An 18,823-nucleotide genomic window follows, 5' to 3' on the forward strand; every position below is an offset into this window, starting at 1 on the left:
AGTTGAGTTTGTGCAGAACTTACAGGGAGGGTGGGTATCTGGGTGGAGGCGGGGAGAGGCTACCCTCCCCCACATCATGTCCAGTCTCCTTGGAGTGAGAATGTCCTGAATCTCAGTACTATGGCTCCCACCCAAAAGGTGGGACACAGAGGCCCACACGTTCCCCACTGCAGACTCTGACTACCAGACTCAACATCAAGAGGGAGGGGTGGGATTGGACCACCCCCAGCAATTCAAGAGAAGCAGCTATACAGGCCCCACCTCCCCCTAGAGCAGGAATCCCTGCTCTCGGATACTTCATGACTATCACTCCCTCTTATGTCCTTGATCAGGTCTCCCTCCAAATACACACTGGCCTGCCACCAGCCACCCATGGGCTCTTGACTCCCTAACCTGTCAGTCTGTACAGGACAAAGCCAGATCCTGAAGATGGCTGGCCCCAATCACAGCCATCGTGAGGAAAATGAGGCTCAGAGAAACTAACCTGCCTAAAGATCTGGGGAGTATTATTAGTCCTAATCCTCCTTCAAAACCCCAGGCCCCTAAAGCACAGGTCCCTACATTTAGCGCAGTCCCAACCCTTGTGCTGAGTGGACAGAGACTGACCAACCCATGTCCACACACCTCCATACACAAGCATGTGATGAGGCACAAAAAAACAACCAGGCGTTTCATGAGGAGGGGGCTGGGGAAGTCACCTGGAGATCCCTGTCACCCGAGAAGGGTTACCCACAGGGTCACAGATCCTGTTTTACCCTCCCCTGAAGCTCCAAGCACACACCCAGGTCAACCACCCCTCTCTGGGCCTGTCATTTCATCTGCATGAAGGACCCAACAATGACTCTCCAGCCCTTTGGGAAAGTCTAGGGAAGAAGCTTAGAGGGTTCTTCAGAAAAGGGACTTGGGAACATGGTAGAGCATGCAATGGCCCATGTGAATGTGTGTGTGTGGGGGGGTCTGGAAACCCCAGAGTTGAGACAAGGAAGTGCAGGGACAAGAGGCTCAGCTTGAGCACAGGCCAGGACACAAACCCTCCCGGGGATCCGGAAAAGCACCCTTTTCTGTGCTTGTATGTACAAGCAGATCACTGGGGTCCCCTCCTGGGCTTGCCCATGAAACTGCATCTCAAACGGGTCAGTGCTGACGTCAGTCAGACTGACTGGGCGTGCGTGGAGCCTGCCATCTCTGGAACCGCCAATTAATTAACTTTTTCAAATTCATGTCCCAAGCAAAATTTCATAATTACATCTGTCTCTGTCAGCCTGAACTGGGCAGGCAGAGACCCTGAAATGGGACAAATGTGGAGCAAAGGGCAACCATGTCAGACTCCAAGACCAGGTTCAAGGTGCTGAGGTCTGGGTCTCACCCTGACATAGCAGTGTCCAGAAATGTTTATTGGGGGCCGTGCAAAAGCCCAGTCAGCTGGTAGGGGCCTTAGAGAGACCTGGTCTGCTCAGCTCCTTGGGTTGTCCCATCCCCCACCCATGCCCCCCAACCACAGTGGGTCTTGCTGGGCCCAGCAGCGGCACAGGCTCCAGGCGGCTGAGGAGGCCACGTTCTAATTTCCCAAAGGGGCTGAGATTAATTAGCTCACACACAGGCGCAGAGAGGGAGAGTGAGAGCAGGGCGGGCAAGTGCCAGGCGGGGAGCGGGCTGCAGCCCCCCCCACCCCCTCACCCCCCCCCACCCCCGCCGCTTGCACGGCAGCCTGGGTGCTCTGAAGGTCAGTGGCCGAGCCGCTGAGCCAGCAGACTGGCACCGTCTCCTTCCCAGAATCCCCCAGACCAAGGTTGGGGGAACAGTGAGCAGGACAACAACGTGGGGGCAGAGGGTTCACGCTGTGTGCTCTCAGTAGCGCCTGGTCCTATCCTCACATAGCATGGAGGCTGCACCAGGCAGTGAGGACAGAGGTTCCAGCCACATGGCAAGGGCTCCGTGGGTGGGTGAGTTGGAGGGGGAGACAAGTCCAGGCTGGCCTCTCCCTCCACAGCCTGCCCTGTGCCAGGAGGGTCACAGAAGCCTTGGGCCCAGAGGTTGCCTACCAGCTAGCCAGGCAGTGCCTGCCTGACCTACAGGGAGGACTGTGGTGCTCCAACAGATGAAGAAACCAAGACCAGGAAGGGGAAGTACCAGACCCTGAGTGAGAGAGAACCCTGCCCAGGGCTGTGCTGTGGCTTCCCTGGCTTTCATTCGGGGGCTTTTCAGAGTGTCTGTGCACAGAGGAAGACCCTGATATCTCTTGTGCACTTTCTCTTCTCTATAGAGCCAGAAACCAGGGAACCAGGAACCAGATGTGGACCCCACCTGGTGTGGACCCCAGACCAAACTATGGGCAGCTCTCATAGGTCTAGTGAGGAACTAGCATGTCTCTGCCAGGAGAGCCCCATAATGCTAAGGGGCTCCACAAACACTTCCTGGCCCACCTGTGCACATCTCACTAACCAGACAGAAGCCAATGCCAATATGGGGCCAGAGCCATACTACAACAAGTAGGGCACTAGCCTTACAAGCAGCTGACACGGATTTGATCCCACCCATCCCATAAGGTTCCCTGAGCACCACCAGAGAGATTCCTGAGTACTGAGAGCCAAGAGGAACCCCTGAGCATTGCTGGGTATAGCGAAAAAAAAAGAAAACAAATGAAACCAACGACAGTAGCGCTTGCTCACCCAATCAAGCTGAGGGGACAGCAGGGTCCAGTGGGAAGGGGGCTGCTCTAACTAGAAGTATCACCCTCCAGAAATGGAGAAAGACATGCGGGTGCTAAGAGCCCCTGGAAACAGACCCAGACAGGAAGGGTCCAAGTGAGCTTTGAAGTCCAGCTCCTCTGGTGTAGGTGAACTCAGCCTTAGCCTTACGGAGCCATTTCCGGGTCTGGGAAATGCACCCGGTGTCGCCCTGAGACAGTCCTGCCAGATCCTGAAGGTCACATGGCAGTGCTTGGGCAGACCACAAGGGCTCAGCACAGGACAGCTGTGGGGTTATTTTTACGGCCCACACCAACCTGCCTAAGACTAAGAGTCACAGTCAGCTCAAGCCTGAAGTGTTGAGTGACTTGGGGAGTGGCCTCAGCTCCCCACTTGGAGTCCATCTTTGTGCCTCAGTTTCCCCCACCCCACACAGGACATGAGAAAATGAGCCATAAGCTGGCTCTGAGGACAGGAACAAGCTCTTGCTCTTTCATTTGATTTTCTGGTTTGTGATCACACCTAATGCTTCGGGATCATTTCTGGCAGGGGTTGGGGGACGATATGTGGTGCAGGGTAATTGGGATCAAATGTGTGCAAGGCAGGGCCCGGAGAGATAGCACAGCCAGCCGATCCAGGACCAAAGGTGGTTGGTTCGAATCCCGGTGTCCCATATGGTTCCCCGTGCCTGCCAGGAGCTATTTCTGAGCAGACAGCCAGGAGTATCCCCTGAGCACCGCCGGGTGTGGCCCAAAAACCAAAAAAAAAAAAAAGTTGTGCAAGGCATGTAAGTGCCTCACACTGTATTATCTCTCAGGTCCCTGCACTTCATTTATTGGCTACAGGAAGACACCACTTCATACCAACCTTTTTTCTACCCCTGACCCTGCCTGTGCTTGGGCTTTGCAGGCATATTTCTTTTGTTTGTAAGATCATACCGGTGGTACTTGTGGGGTCATTCCTGGTGGTGGTCAGAGATTGTGAGGTGCTGAGGCCCAAACTCGGGGCTCTAACATGTGAGGCATGCACTCGTCCCATTGAGCCATTTCTCTGGCCTGTTTTTACTTTATGCCAATATTTCTTTGCTCCCCCCACAAAGCATGTACCATGGTGCCTCCCCACCCCGCAAAGAATCAGAATGCTACTTCGAACACAGCTCTGCTGTATCTAACTTGTGGTCTGGCGTGTGTTGGAGCCAGGGAAGAAGCGCTTGGAACCATGCATGGTCCAGTTCCTTTATGTGTTATGTTGCAGGTATGTTCCTGCAAGGATTCTGGACACTTTGGGCTGAAGTGATAGTACAGCATGTAGGGAGCTTGGCCTTGTAATCAGCCAACCTGAGTTTGACCCCTGGCATCCCATATGGTTCCTGGAGTTTACCAATAATGACACTTGAGTGTAGTCAGAAGTAGACCCTGAGCCACAGCCAGGTGTGACCCTTAAAAAAAACGCTAGACACCTCTGGCCCAGCCCGGCCCTTCCTGGGGCTCTGCTTAGTGTCTCCACCCACACCTTGGTGTTCCCATTGAGAGCAGACCTAGATAGGGAAGGTTAAACCCAAGACATTCTAATTAAGGAGCCCTTGTTGTGGGGCTCCACTCTGAGGAAAGTGCCAGCTTCGGTAGTGGACAGGTGGGGAGGACTGGATGCCCCTGGAGCCCTTGGTGAAAACCCCACCCCATCCCCTCAGGTCCCCCAGCTGAGATTGAGACACTCAACCCATTGCACCAGTCGCAAAAGGGAGGTCAAGGTTGTGACTACATGGGCCAGAGAGATAGCACAGCACTAGGGCATTTGCCTTGCACGCGGGTGATCTGAGTTCGGATCCTGGCATCCCATAGGGTTCCCTGAGCCTGCCAGGAGTGATTTCTGAGCATAGTCAGGAGGAACCCCTGAGGGCTGCTGGAATTAGAACCACCGTCCTTCTGCATGCAAGGCAAATGCCCTACCTCCGTGCTATCTCTCCAGGCCCCTAAATATTTTTTTTAAAGAAGGTTGTGACTACAACTACTTGGAGCCCAGGCTGTCCCCTCCCAGCCTGCCCCTGCTGTCCACCTGCCCTAGAATGCCTGGGCCCCCACTGCCCAAAGCCTTATAGCTATATGGCACCTGACCTCTGACCCTTGATGGCTGCATCAACCTTAGGGGCCCCTATAGTCTAGGTGTTAGGTAGCCATGCTCCATTCTCTATGACCATGAAAACCATACCATCTGACATAGTTGAGTCTCTTACTTGAGAAGTGGCACCTTTTTCAGTACACAAAATGGGTGTGCGCCTAGTTCAGCCCAATCCAAGGCTGCCAACAGGCAGCAAAAGCTTAGGGATTCTAACAATTCCTCAACCCGAGAGCCTAGCCCCTCCTCCCCTGGGCACAGGCCAGTTCTGTGCCCATTTTGCAGACCAGTAGACTGGAACCAGAGAAGATGTCCACGTCCTAAGCCTTAGAGCAATGGTTGCAAGAAGGGGGAATTACTGAGGCACTTATGAATTGTGGGGACAGAGAAAAGCAGGTGCCAGGTGAGCAGGGACAGCAAACAGACTCCAGGCTTCTCATCCCTTCCCTAATCCCCACCTTCAATCTCCCGAGGACCCCGGCCCGAGTTGGGGGGGAGCAGCTGGCCACTTGGCGCTCCGGGGGAAATTGATTTTCCATGGCTTTGCTTCTCCAGCCTCTCACCACACCCCTCCCCCATCGACCCACAGCAGCTCCGCTGGAGCTGGTGGAGGGAAATGGAGGGGAAATTAAAGTGGGTCTACCTGCTCCAGGAGGGACCGCAAAGCCCCTAGCCCCTGCAAGTCCGCCCAAGCTCCAGGGCTGGCGGTGCGCCCTGTTCGGGTGAATCGAAGCCAGGGGCGTTTGGAGGGTGGGGTCCTAAGCATGTGGGGTGCACATGTGCGTGTGTGCACCCCAGGCAGTGCTGTCAATGCTACTGGCCCAACTTGACAGCACCATCTGGGTGTCAGGATGGCTGAGCCTGAGACAAGTGTGCAGACATGACACGAACCGCTCGGCTGGAGGAGCGGGCGTGGGGACCTGCCAGGGACCCCCACAGGCCTTCCATGCAGGTCCACTCCCCACGGATGTGCATACACATGTGCAGAAGACTGAGGGGCTGTGGAGGTGCCATGGGGTGCGTGCATGCCTGCTCCACGCATGCCAGCCGTGTGCACTGGGTCGTGAGGAACTGCGTGTGCTCTGTGCCGGTCTGCCCGAGCGCATGTCCCTGGGTGTGCCTGGCGGGGAGTGCGTGAGTGAGCTCTGCGCCAGGGCCGCAGGGCCTCGCGGGGCTGCTGGAGATGGGGTGACTCACGTCTCCTGAGCTCATCCTGCCGCCCGCCCAGCTCACCCTGCTCGGCTGGGCTCGTGGCCGCCAGCGCAGGAGGGGTGGGGGGAGGCGCGGGCAGGCCAGCTTGATAAATAACCTGCTGCTTCCCCAGGCCTGCATAGCAGGAGGAGGGGGGAGCGGGGCAGCAACCCTGGCCCCCAGGCTCTGGCTGCCCTGGCCCCCAAGGCCCAGGCTGCGGCTCTGGTTCCTGTTTCATCGAAACCTGAGCTGGGAGAAGCCTATCGGGTCATCTTGCCTGTCCCGACGGCCGCCAGGCCCAGGCAAGCTGCCCCTCAGGGGACAAGCCCACAGCCTGGCCGCCCAGTCAGTGGGGGGGTTGGGGGGGAGGATATTTCTGTCCAGACTAAATGCAGCTCCAAAGCTTCTGTCTACCCCCCCCAACAGCTGCTCCCAGGGGCCCCCTGGCTCTGCAGGACTGACTAAATATAGGCCCCCACCCAGCAAAACCCCCATGTTCACTCTTCGTTCTAGTCCACAGAGAGAGGAGGCTGAGGAGGTTACTGTGTGACCTTGAGGCAGTGGATCCCCCTCTCTGGACTCTCAGCTATGAACTGTCCCTCTGCCCCGAGGCCTTGCAGTTTAGCAAGTACTGCTGGGAACCAGACCACAGCAGGGACTAACTGGGACCACTTCGGGGAAATAACAGAGGTCTCCTCTTCCAAAGTAACTCCCATCAGCTTCAGCAAAGGACAGCTGAGGGAGTGACAACACCCAGGTGCTCCGGGCTCAGGCACACGGTCCCCTCGGCCCTGCCTGTTCCCTGCCCTGGCTGGGCAATACCAGGCTCTTCCAATCTGCCCTGGCCAAACACTGGCCAGGAAACAAGTTGTGCCAGGACTGGGGCTGGAGAGGGATGGGCGGGAGCAGGACAGCTGCTGTTTCCTGGAGGCCAGTCAGGCACAAGCCGGATTCCTGCCTGGCTCCACAGGCCCCCAGAACCTCTTGGGGCTTTGACCTCAGCAGGGCGCTGGGGCCTGAGAGGCCAGCCAGAGTCAGAGCTCACTCTCAGTATTGGGAAGGAGTGGGAAGGGATGGGATGCACCTGGGGGGCTGGGCTGAAGGCTGGTGGTCTCTGGGGGTCCGGTGGGCAGGGAGGCAGCCCCCCTCCTCCTCCCGCCCGCCTGCCCACCCGGCTGCTTCCCCCAGCCCCGCACACACCGAATTCCCCACATGCCTGTCTGTCTCTGACAACTCTCGCAAATACTTGGCTGCACGGGCACCCGCTGTTCTGAGCCCGCTGCGCCGCCTCCCTCCTTCCCGGGGGGCTCTGCCGGCACAGCCAAGGATGGGAGGGGGCCTGAGCCAAGACACTTGGTGGGCAGTGGGGGGGGTGGAGGCAAGAGGGAACAGTCTCCACCCGTCTCCCCCCACCCCCCGCAAGCCAGGCCTTCGGGATTGAGGGACTGGGGAGGCCACTGAGCCAGGCCTGGCTGGGTGGCAGCTGCTGACGCCCCCGCTGCCCCCCGGAACCTCCCAGAAGGACCTTCCGGAGGCCTCCCACTCGCCCGAGTCGATGAAACAGCATCTGCCACCCCCGCAGCAGCAGCTCAGGACAGGGCGCAGGGCACCACGTGGCCCCGGGGAAGGCTTTGAAATGTGGACTATGGCCCGGCCCCTCCAGTCCCCCCACCACAGCCAGCCTCAGAGCAGGAGGAGGGGGTGCGTTCCAGGCCTCCTGCAGCGAGGGGTGCACCCGCCCAGTTGCAAAGACCAAAGCGGGCATGTCTCTGGACTGGGGGGGGGCATTCTGTTCCCCACTAGCCTCCTTCCTGCCTGCCTTGCCACTCTCCCAGGGGACCTGTGGAGGAAACACTTCCTGAGAAGGGCTGGGATTTTCCGCTAGAGGCTGCCGAGCAGGACGGATCCTTATCAGACCCCCCATTCCTTTTCCGAGAGTTGCCCTATTAGCCAAATCATACTCCCGCCTCACCTCTAGTCGAGGGGTGCCCCTATCCCACCGCCCCATCGCAGGAGCACCCAGCACACATCCAGGCACAGAGGATAACAAATGAGCCCGTGGAATGACACCCCTATTCCACAGATGGGTACACTGAGGTCAGGAAAGCTTTGGAGAACACGGATACCCAACTACATCTTCCTGACGGAGACCCTCCCCCCCCCAAATCCCTTTTCTCAGCATCCACCAGCCCAGGAATCAGTCCTGCCCCCCCCCCCAGGGTGACTCCATGCAGTCTCCTTCAGGCCAGTGCCCTGCAGGATCTTCCAGACACCTTCCCCCTTCCTATTGTATGGGGTGTCTCTAGAAGAACCCCATATCAACCGTCTCTGTGTGGATATGTATGGCCTCCTCTTCCCATTGCACAGATGGGGCTGCTGAGGCCCCCAGGGGAGGGGGAGCTGCAGGCGGCCGTGAATCAGAGGGGAGCTGGGATACCGCCCGGCACTGCCGGCTGTCACTGGAAGCAACAGCCTGTTTCCTCCTCACACCGGTGCTGGGGGGGGGGGGGTGAGAAGCGTGGGCAGTGGGGCGGGCACTGTGGAGAGGACCCCTCCTGTGCCTGCAGGCCAGCCACATCCCCTTGTAGCCCACACAGGCCCCTAACCCCCATGCCATCGATGAGTAGAGAGGAACTGGGCTTTTGTCTCCCCAGGTACTGTGTCACCTGAGGGCATTGCAGGAAGCACCTCCCCTTAGGTCCTAGAGGTCCCCTGGCGTGAAGCAAGATTGAAACCTGACCATCCGCGCTTTCTCCCAGCAGTAAAACCCACGGTTCTGTGATTCCAGACTCCCAACATGACAAGAATCCTGATTCAAGAATCCCTCCGCTCCAAACATTCTATGATTCTCGATGCCAACGACTGAAAATTCTAGGCCACCGAGACCTGACATAGCCAGGCAGAAAGTGGGGTTGGAGGAGACACCAACCAACCCACCCTCGCCTGCTGCAATGGGCCCAGCAAACCAGTTTCCTACTGAGCTTTGGGGGAGAAGGGTCAGGCAGGAAAGGAGCTCAGTCTCTTGCTTCATGTCAACAGGAAGTGAACGTTAGGCTGTGGGCCTGCAGAGTGGTCTAGGCCGGGGGTGGGGGGGCAGGCCTCGGTTCAGGGCACACACAGCCCAGCCCCTGAGGACAGCTGTCAGCCAGCCAGGCCCCCTCAGAGCAAGAAAGAGCCCATAGTGAGGGGTGTGTGAGCCTGCACCCAAGTCTGCAGCTCTGAGGGAGGACAGGCGTCAGGTCAGGGCTGGCCTCCCAAGTTCTCAAATTCCAAGCCAAGCTCCACACTGCATCTTCCTGTCCTCACCACCCACTGCTTCCTCCTTCCCACCAGTCCCTCACCCCCCAAGACCCACCCAGCCAAGGAGAAGCTATGGGGTCCATTTAGTAGATGGGTTTTCCACCCCATGGTCTTGACCCCAGCAGTCTGTTGGTCTGACACTCTCTCAGCGCCCTCCCCCAACTTCAATTACTACAACTCTCCACAGGGGCTGTGTATATACATGGCCACATGTGTCCTCACCTGTTTACCTGGTGAGTCAGCCATAGGACCAACGACTAGGCCTTCACCAGCCCCTTAGTCTGTCCTGCACACACCAGACATACACACACAGGGGGGCTAGGGAGGGTGTGAGGTCTATACTGGCCAGAATTTAGGAAGCCCTGCTGAGCGCATCCGGAAGTAACACAAGAGACTCTATCTGCCCAGTCAGGGCCTGGTCAAGACTCCATGCTGCATGTGAGGGTACAATCACACGCTCCCTGCCTTCATTTCCTCATCTAGGTACAGATGCTTGCTCTGCTGCTGACAGAAAAGTGAGGTCTAGAGAGATGTTGACCCCTACTGTCCCCAGCAGGATGTCATGGGGGGAGGGGTCACACTGCCTTCACCATTGCCTGGACAGACCATTATTAAAAGAGTAACAAGTAGATCCAGAGCAATAGCATAGCAGGTAGGGCTCTTGGCCTGTGCACAGCTCACCCAGGTTCAATCCCAACCATCCCATATGGTCCCCGGAGCATCACCAGGAGTGATTCCTGAATGCAGGGCCTGGAGTAACCCTTGAATATTTCTGGAGCCCCCCAAAAAAAGTTAACATGGAAGGGACTGCATTTAATTGATTTAGCAGCAAGCAGCCCAAGTTCTTGTTGATAAGGAATCACCCACTGCCAGACTGGCATGGAGGGGCTCACCACACTCCCAAAATAGCTCAAATCAAGAGAGAAGGAAGCATAATGGGAGACAGAATCTGCCTGCAAAGGTGCAAACTGGTATGTGTTCCTGTGTGTGCAGGCTCAGGTGTGCTATGGGGTGGGATCCATGTGGATGACCCAGGGAGTTATTGGGGGGGAGTGGTGCAAGCAACAGAACTGCTCAAAACAGCTGAAGGGCCCCCCTTCAGGAGTCACAGCAAAGATGAGGGGATTGTGGCACAAGCTTGGGCCAAGCTCGGTGGGGAGAGGCCAGAAAGATGCTTCGCATAGTTCTGGCCACCAGATTACAGGCCTCAGCTAGGCCTCTAGAAAGGGGGTGGGGCCCACCAGGTGCTGCCCGGAACCACTCCAACGACAGTGCCGCACAGGATATGGGTGCTGGCATAGCCTGTGGGTGATCCTGCTGGCCAGTCAGACAGGTCCACAGAGGTCATGGGAGGTCACCTGGATGGGAGGGAGTGGTGGCCTAAGGGCCATGTGGGGTCTGCTGGAGCAGAGAGGGTGGGTACAGGGCTCCCCTGGGGCCACCAGGCAGGCCTGGCTCTGCCCTGCTGGGGCCGGCAGCTGGAGGGGAATAAATATAGCGCGGGGTGTCCCAGCCACATTCCTGGGAGGCCAGCACGGCCGCCTGCCCACTGCTCTAGGCAGAGAGCAGCAGGCAGAGCCCAGGACTGCCACTGCCCTCTTCCCAAACAAAAAATAAATAAAACCAGCTCTCAGAGCCAACACAGCTGGGGGAAGGGGCGGAAGGGGTAAAGGCAGACCAGTTTCTGGGGAAAGGAGGAGACCAACAAAAGAGAAAAATGGAGAAGGGCCAGAAGATGGTCAGGGATGTCCAGGAGAGAGGCAATGGGGAGAACACAGCAGGGAGGTGTCAGGCAGGAGGGGGTGGGGAAGGCAGAGACAGCCTGGGGTCAGTAACTGCAATTCAGGGACAGAGATGGGGGGGGCAGGCAGCAGGCAGACAAAGGGGGCCATGTGGGCTGGGGCAGGGGGTTGGCTCCAAGGCCATGAAATATTAAAGAGCCCAGGCCGGTGAGTGACAGAGGTCAGAGAAATAAGGAGACCAGGCAGCAAGGTGCGCAACCCCACCTAACCCTCTCTACCAGGCAGAGCTGGCTCCGCAGCTCCCTGACGTGGCCCCCTTCTGCCCGTCTGTCCTTCCATCCGCAGAGAGGACAGGCCATGAGGGTGAGCGGCGGGCGGGGACCTCAGTAGCCCCCTCTCCCCTCTAGCTAGTCTGTGCACAGCAGCGGCCTTCCAAAGCTGCCAGCCACCCTAGCAAGGAGGCCGGGAGGCCTGTCAGCACAGCTGCCACCACGGGTGCCTCCTGGGGAAGGAGCGGGGGAGACATTCAGCTTTCCCTTTACAGAGAAAAAAAAAATCAGCCAAGCCACCACTTTCCAGAGACCAGCAGGGAGGGAAGGCCATGCCTCACAGCACAGCTGAGCCAGCGAGCAGCAAGCAGGCCAGCCTAGCAGGTCACCCCAGCTGGCCCTTCCCAGCCAGACCCCTGTTGGCTGCTTGATGAGCTGGTCTTCAGGAGCCCCACCACACCCTACCTCAGGCTTGGGGCCAGGAAAGAAAGAAGAGGGCAAGAAATGTGCTGATTGCTGGTGGGAACCATGTATCTGGGAAATAACCTCGGTGAGGGCTGCTCCAGTGAGCAGTAAGGTAATCATTCCATTTTACAGATAGATGGGTGAGAGAATGGCCACACAGCTAGCAACCACAGTGTGGAGGAAGAAATGCATGAGCAGGGGCTGGAAAGATAGCATGGAGGGTATTTGGCCTTGCTTGCACAAGGATAGTGGTTTGAATCCCGGCATCCCCGAGCCTGCCAGGAGCGATTTCTGAGCATAGAGCAAGGAGTAACCCCTGAGAGCCGCTGGGTGTGACCCAAAAATCAAAAAAGGAAGGAAGGAAGGAAGGAAGGAAGGAAGGAAGGAAGGAAGGAAGGAAGGAAGGAAGGAAGGAAGGAAGGAAGGAAGGAAGGAAGGAACGAATGAGCACATGCACATTCCTTCCAGTGGCTGGAGGAAACGTCCTCCTCCTTGTGAAGCCACGCATGGGATTCGAGCAGTGGTGGGTTCACTGTGGGACTGCGTACTTCCCCACCAATCCGTGCCCATCTGAAAACAGCTGCAGAGGCAGGGGCTCTGGCCACTGACAACATTCCAGGGGAAGGATGACTGAGGCCACAGAGATGATGCCATGTGCCCAAGGTCACACCTTTGGGAAGACAATGACAGGGATGGGGGGGGCATAGGCCTGACTCCAGAGGTACAGCTCAAGCACATGTCTGGAAGAAGCTAAGGTTAGGAGGACCCAGACAGAGGGGAGTTCCGTGGGTTCTCTTGGCTCCTATCATGGCCCATGGCAAGTGGAAAGCAAGGTCATAATTGCTATGTGTGTGTAGGGGGCAGCAACTCTCTGAGCCAGAGACAAGAGTCCATGGAGAATGTGAGAGTCTATAGGGAACAGAGCTCTCCCATCAGCCCAGAGCTCATATCTGTGCTGGGAAATCCAAGACCCTTCCCCAGTACGGGCTCCGCACAGGTCCAGAAGGGCCAAGCAAAAAGAGTGCTGTCCTGCTGGCACCCAGGATTTCAACCTGCACCCCAGGGCTAGAGTGCCAGGAACTAATCCCCTCCAGAGTCCCCACTGCGGGGCCGGAAGGGGGGTGGGATCCCCTCCCTCCCTCTCAGGCCCTGCGAACCCAGAGGGAGGCCAGCATCAGAGGCAGGAAATGAAGAAGAATTTGCGATCTAATTGAGCTGGCGGGGGGATTAGGCGGCAGAATGCAATTACAGGGGCTGGAGCAGGGCCAGGGGCACTGACACCCGGAGATGTGGCCTGGCCCAGGTGACTGGGCCCAGCCAGTCTCCGGTCAGAGACACCCTACTGTGGATGGGGGTGGCATGAGGGAGGGACAGGTAGAAAGAATTGGAACCAAAAAGCTCTTCAGTCAAAAAGACTGCAGTTCCATGCAACACCAAGCAAGAAGTTTTTATGGGAATTCTCCCCAAGAGAACAGCCCTGTGGACAAGGGAAGCAGACACCCAGTCACTCATGCTTGGCTCATGTATGTACACGCATGTGCTCATGCTCCCAAGAGAGCCCCAAATAGTCTCAACCTGCAGACACACAGGTTGGCCCTTGGCTGCCACTGGCTCCACATAAAGGGAGAAAAAAACAAAACAAAACAAAAAAATACACCCATGACCTTAAAATCCTTTTATTCCCTTAATCACAGGCTGCCATCGCCGTGGATACGCGCTGTCACCTCGGCCCCAGCCTGTCTCCTTCCTAGGCTTCCAAAACTCCCAGCAGGCAGACAGACGGGGAGGGTGCCCAGTTACTGCCAGGGAAGGCCACGGAGAGGAAGGGCTGGGTGGGAGAGATTTGAAGCTACACACACACTCTCAGGGCCTCAGCAGGCAGGGGAGACTCAGAAAAATAGACCAGCTGAGACACAAATAGAAAAGGAACACGAGATCAGACACCAAGGACAGACACACAGACCACTGCTCACACAATGCAGACCATCTCCCAGGTTCATATGCACACGTATACATCACACACACACAGTAAATCACAAACACACTCCATGTCACACAGCTCAGAATATACACGTTAGATTCTTAGGGACAAAGCCCACTTTTGGATACATCTACTCCAAGTCACACACGGACCAGTGCACGAGAGAAATGGCCCAAAATCTGCACACATGTCCCGATTGGTAAATGAACACCTGGCTCAGCTTCCCACATCTTAAGACAGTCACATATACCTTTCCTGAGTCAAAAGCACAAACACCGTCAACAGCAGCGGGCAGGCCCTCAGACTCGGCTAACAGCTGACAGGCACACTGCCTTTGACTTTTGGGGTCAGGTGGATTCCTAGGTTTTGGAAGGGTCTGTCCTTTCTCACCACCCAGAGTCTGGGAGGTGGGCTCAGCGTTGGGGAAAATAATGGGGGAAGTAAGAGAAAGGAAAAAAAAAACTTGAGTGGGATATTCTTGTTGGGCAGTAGTGCGTGAGTAACTGGGGAGGCTTTTTGTGGTCTGGTGAGTTCCAGCTATGAGTGAGAGTTTAACTATTAATACTCTTAATCAAGGACACTACACACACTCACAGGGTGGCTGGGATGGGACTAGGCTTGTGGGGTAAAGGGAGAGACACACACGGGGAATCTCCAATCAGGGCTTGGGGGCGGGGAGAGAGGGCGGGGCTCCCACTCAGGCCCAGCCCACCAGAGCCTGCGCAGTCTCAGTGATTCATTTCTGCACCTTGCCCCTGAGGGTGGGGGCTTACACACAGTAGGTGCTCAAAACACTTGGTAGCAATGAGTGGGTAAGTAAATTACTTGGAAAGAGCGGGCAACAATAACAGTAATAATAGGAAGCAAGCCCCACCTCACCTTGGACCAATTAAGTCCTACTCCAGAGCACAGGTTCAGGTTGGGTCGCCCTCAGCAGGCTCTGGACAAGCAGGCCTAAGTCTAGCTCACTGCTATCCCCTCTGTTCCTCACTGCATCCTGTACCCTGGAAAGGCAACTGACTTCATTCGACCCTGGGGAGACCCCATCTCCATTACATCATCCTACAGCATCATCCTGTAAATAACTAGGTGGGGTCTTTAGGAAGGTGGGGTATTTGCTTCCAAGAGTTTGGGATCTTCATCTAGTGCATTCATTCCCCCGTCCCCACCCCACATTGCAATAAGCCTCAGTTTCACATTTGCAAAATGGGCATAAACAAACAGGCGAAAACCTGGAAGGAGGAAGTACAGGTTGGGGTCACAGTGTGAGCCTAGAGAGCAAGGCCAGGGCCCTAGATGCAGAAGGCCTCCACTCCCCACATCCCCTCCCTACATCCAGACCGGTGGACATTCCAGGCCTCACGTGATAAAGACGAGGCCGCTGGCCCACGGGTAAGTCAACAGGCTGTCGGGGGAGAGATAGGAGGCCGAGGCCAGGGTCACCTGCTGAACGGGGAAAACAGTCGGGCCAGGCCCAAATACACACATAAATAAGGCGCCAAGGGGTTGCTTCAGCGAGGAACCTCAACACCCCACCTCGGAAAAGGAGGGAAGAGGGACTGGAGGGAGTCCCTGCTGTGATCAGCAACTGGGTGGGGGTGTCGTTAGGTGGGGGCAAAGGCTTCTACCAAGATCCCCAGGCAGACGGACAACTCAGAGGCCCACCTCCCTCAGCTGTTCCCACCCTTTCCAAGGCAAAAAAAAAAAAAATCAACCCAACAACAACAAAAAAAACCCTAACACCCCCTCCTCTCCCTTCTCCCCAGGAGAGAGGACAATTTCCGTTCTGGGAGGGGGTGACAGCTGCAGAGCGGGTCACTGCCCCCCCTTCCGGGCTCTCGCTGGCGTCTCATCCAGGGAAACTGCTAAACCAACACTGCGCAGAGAAGCAGGTAGCGCCCACCTCAGTCTCCCCACATCGCTGGCTGCAAGGGGTAGGTAGGGCCAGGAAAGAGCTTCGGGTCCCAGTGCTGGGTGCTTCTGGTGGCAGCTGGAACCCTGAGGAAGGAGCGCTCTGGGGGAAGAGGATTTGGGTCCAATCAGAGTAGGACGCCCCCTGAAAACGTCTCGACCGGACTCCCCGGATTGCACGCACTGGCCCTCCCTCCGCCCCGTGGGCCGGGGCAGCTGAGGTGGCGCCGGGCGTTCAAACAGCGCTGGGAGCTCCGAACAAGTCCGGGAGCCACCATGCACGCAGCCCCCGCCAGGCGGCCCCAGCGGAAAACTTGAAAGGGACTCTGTTTGCCCGCCGCCCCGGGCTGCTCGCTCGGCGGGGGCCAACGATGGCACCCGCACGCGCCCCCTCCCCAGCTCTTCCTGCGCCAACGCGGGGTGGCGGGGGGCGCTCGGCCCGGCCCACCACAAAAGCCGGGGTTCCACACTGTGCCCGCCCGCCGTGCGGAGAAAAGGCGGAGGGAGGTCTTGTCTCGAGGCTGGCCTGCCCCCCTTCCCTAAAGCCCCCCACTCACCCACCCACAGACGCCACTCAGCCCACCCAGGGGGCCGGGATGCAAAGCAGGGCGCGGCTGCCCAAGTCTTCAGGACCCCCAGCGCTGGAGACAAGTGGAGAGAGGCGAGCAGAGCGGACGTTTCCGGAGGAACCCCCGCTGAGCCCCCTCCCCAAATCTTGGGATGCTTTATCGCCGCCCAAGGCACTGGCCCAACTCCTCGTAGCACTGGCAATTCCAGAGAGGGTGCAGAGACAGAAATTAAGAAATAAAACAAGATCTCGCTCGAGCCTAGGCGCTTCGGCTCTTCTGACAGGTCCTGAAGGTGGTCCCCGCTGAAAACTGGGGTCACTCACTTTCGGCCCACCCCACAGATAAACAAAGCCAGGCGCACCCCGCAGCCCCCGCCGGAAAGCAAAGCAGCCCGTTCCGTTCCGTTCCGGGCGGGCGGGCGAGGACAACTTCCCCCGGCGAGAAAATTAACACATTCTTCCCGCGGCGTCGGCTCCGGCTCCGGCTCCGGCTCCGGCTCGGCCCCGCGCTCAGCGCCGCACCGCTCCGCTCCCCGAGGCTGCGGGAAGTGGGGGTTCGGGGCCGAACTTCACGGGGAGCCAGAAGCCGGAGCTGCCAGGCTGCCTCTGTCCCCCCTCCCCGGCTCCTCCGCACGCTGCCTGGCCACGCGGGGCTCAGGAGACAGACATCCCGAACGCAGGACTCCCCGCGGCCGGGGTGGGAAGCCGAGGGGGCCGTGGGGAGCGGCGGCGGCGGCGGCGCTGGGGCGAGACTTGGGCGGCCAAAAAGGTCAAACTCGATCAGCCCGCGAGGCACCCCGCGGGCGAAGAGCCCCGGGTGGGTGGGTGGGGGAAACTGTGGCACGGCCGCCGCCCCCTCCGAGCGCAGGGTTGCGGGCGGCTCAGCCACGCGCGATCGGAGCGGTCGCCGTCGCCCCGCAAGCGCCCCGGCGGGGAAGCGGGGTCTGCTGCGGGGTGTGCGCGCCCCAGATCTCCAATGAGCCGCCCCCGCGGGCGGAGCGCAACGCAGCGCAGCGCCTGGAGGTGGGGACGATCCTGCTCCTGCTCCCGCGCCTCTACTAGGGTGCCCTCCAGCCCGGGCTTTTGGGGGAGAGCGCCCGGGACGCCCCAAGAGCCCCCGGCAAGCAACGCGCCCGCCGTTAGGTGCCCGACCCTAACCCCAAGCCCGTCTTTTTGTCTGAACTCAGTGATCTGCGACCGAGGCGAGCCGACTGCGGCTCGGTCGGGGACGGCGGCGGCTTGCAGCGGCCCCAGTGCCGGAGCGCCAGGACGCTCGCCCGGCCCGGGACCCTCCGCCCGCGCCCCGCCGCCCGCGCCCGCGCCCGCGCCCTCCGCTCCCCTCCTCTCCTCTCCGCACCTGAACTTCGGGGAGCCGCGCCCGCCGCCAAACTTTGCGCCGACTTGCAGCGAACTCCGGCCCGGCCGCGCACCGGGCCGGGGAGGGGAGGAGGCGGGCGGGGCGGGCGGAGGGGAGGGGGCGGCGCGGGCGGTGGGGAGGGCGGGCGGGACGGGCGGGAGGGCCGGGGCCCGACACCTACCGGCTCGCGAGTCGTCCCAGCCGGAGCCCGAGCCGCCGCCGCCGCCGCGCAGGAGGCCGAGGGGGAGGGGCGCCCGCCGCGCCGCGCCGCGCTCCGCTCCGGGCACCGCCGCCGCCCGCGGTGCCCGCGTCCCGAGCCCGAGTCACGCCGCCAACGCCGCCGCGGCCGGCCGCCTGGCTGGCTGGCTGCTGCTGCTGCTGGCTGGCCCGAGGGAGGCGCGAGGGGGGCGCGCGCAGCACCTGCCCCTCCGCCCCCTCCCGCGCCCGGCTCAACTCAGCCGCCGAGCGAGCGAGCGAGCGAGCGCGAGCGCCGCGCCGGACTCGGACTCGCACTCAGCGGGCGGCGCGCATGGCCGGGCTGGGACGCGGGGACGGGGACGGGGACGGGTTCGGGGACCGGACGAGGCCAGGCGACGCGACGCGACGCCACTCCGGGTCCGGCCGCTCTCCGGGCTCGGCGCTGCCTGGCGCCTGCTCTCGCCGCCGCCGCCGCCTCTACATCTACATCCCCGCTCAGGCTCCGCCGCCTCGGTCGCCCCAGCCGCGCGCCGCCCGCCCGGGCTGGAGGGAGCTCTGAAGGCTGCCCGGGGGCTGCCGGCAAAACCCGGACCGGACTGCCGCGCCGCGCCGCCGCCGCCGCCGCCTCTCCCCCGCCACCTCGGCGCCCCGCCCGCCCGCCCGCCTCCCTCCCGCCCGCGCCGCTCTGGCCACTTGGACGCCGCAGGCCCCGAGGCCGGCCGGAGCCGCAGCCCTGGCGCCTCCAGCGAGCGAGCGGGCGAGCTGGCTCTCACGCGGCCGCCCCGGCCCCGCTCCCCTCCCCTCCCCTCCCCTCCCCGCCCCGCCCCGCACGGGCGCCCGCGTCTCCTGGCTCTGCAACTTTAGCCCCAAAGAACCGGGCTCTCCTTCTTGCGTGTGTGTGTGTGTGCGTGTGCGTGTGCGTGCGGGATTGAGCGGTGACCTGTGCGTGGAGACCCACCACCGCACCCCGGCCAGGAAAGCGTCGCCCGCCTCCCGCTGCGCCCCTCGCCTGGGCGCGCCACACTCCACTCAGGTGCGC

The 18,823-nt window shown here is 59.8% G+C and overlaps 1 protein-coding gene across 2 annotated transcripts in view; it reads right to left on the bottom strand.

Annotated features, from left to right (window-relative positions):
* Positions 1 to 17,949, bottom strand: part of CXXC5 (CXXC finger protein 5) — a 33,243-nt gene extending 15,294 nt beyond the window's left edge. Inside the window, exon 1 of one of the 2 annotated variants that reach the window (XM_049786027.1) lies at positions 17,768 to 17,949. The gene's annotated coding sequence lies outside the window, so the exon portion shown is untranslated. The remainder of the gene's footprint in view (positions 1 to 17,767) is intronic. The other variant, XM_049786028.1, reaches the window with a different exon arrangement.
* Between the last annotated feature and the right edge of the window lie 874 nt (positions 17,950 to 18,823).

The sequence above is a fragment of the Suncus etruscus genome, chromosome 14 (assembly GCF_024139225.1).
Source record: "Suncus etruscus isolate mSunEtr1 chromosome 14, mSunEtr1.pri.cur, whole genome shotgun sequence".
Classification (NCBI taxonomy): domain Eukaryota; kingdom Metazoa; phylum Chordata; class Mammalia; order Eulipotyphla; family Soricidae; genus Suncus; species Suncus etruscus.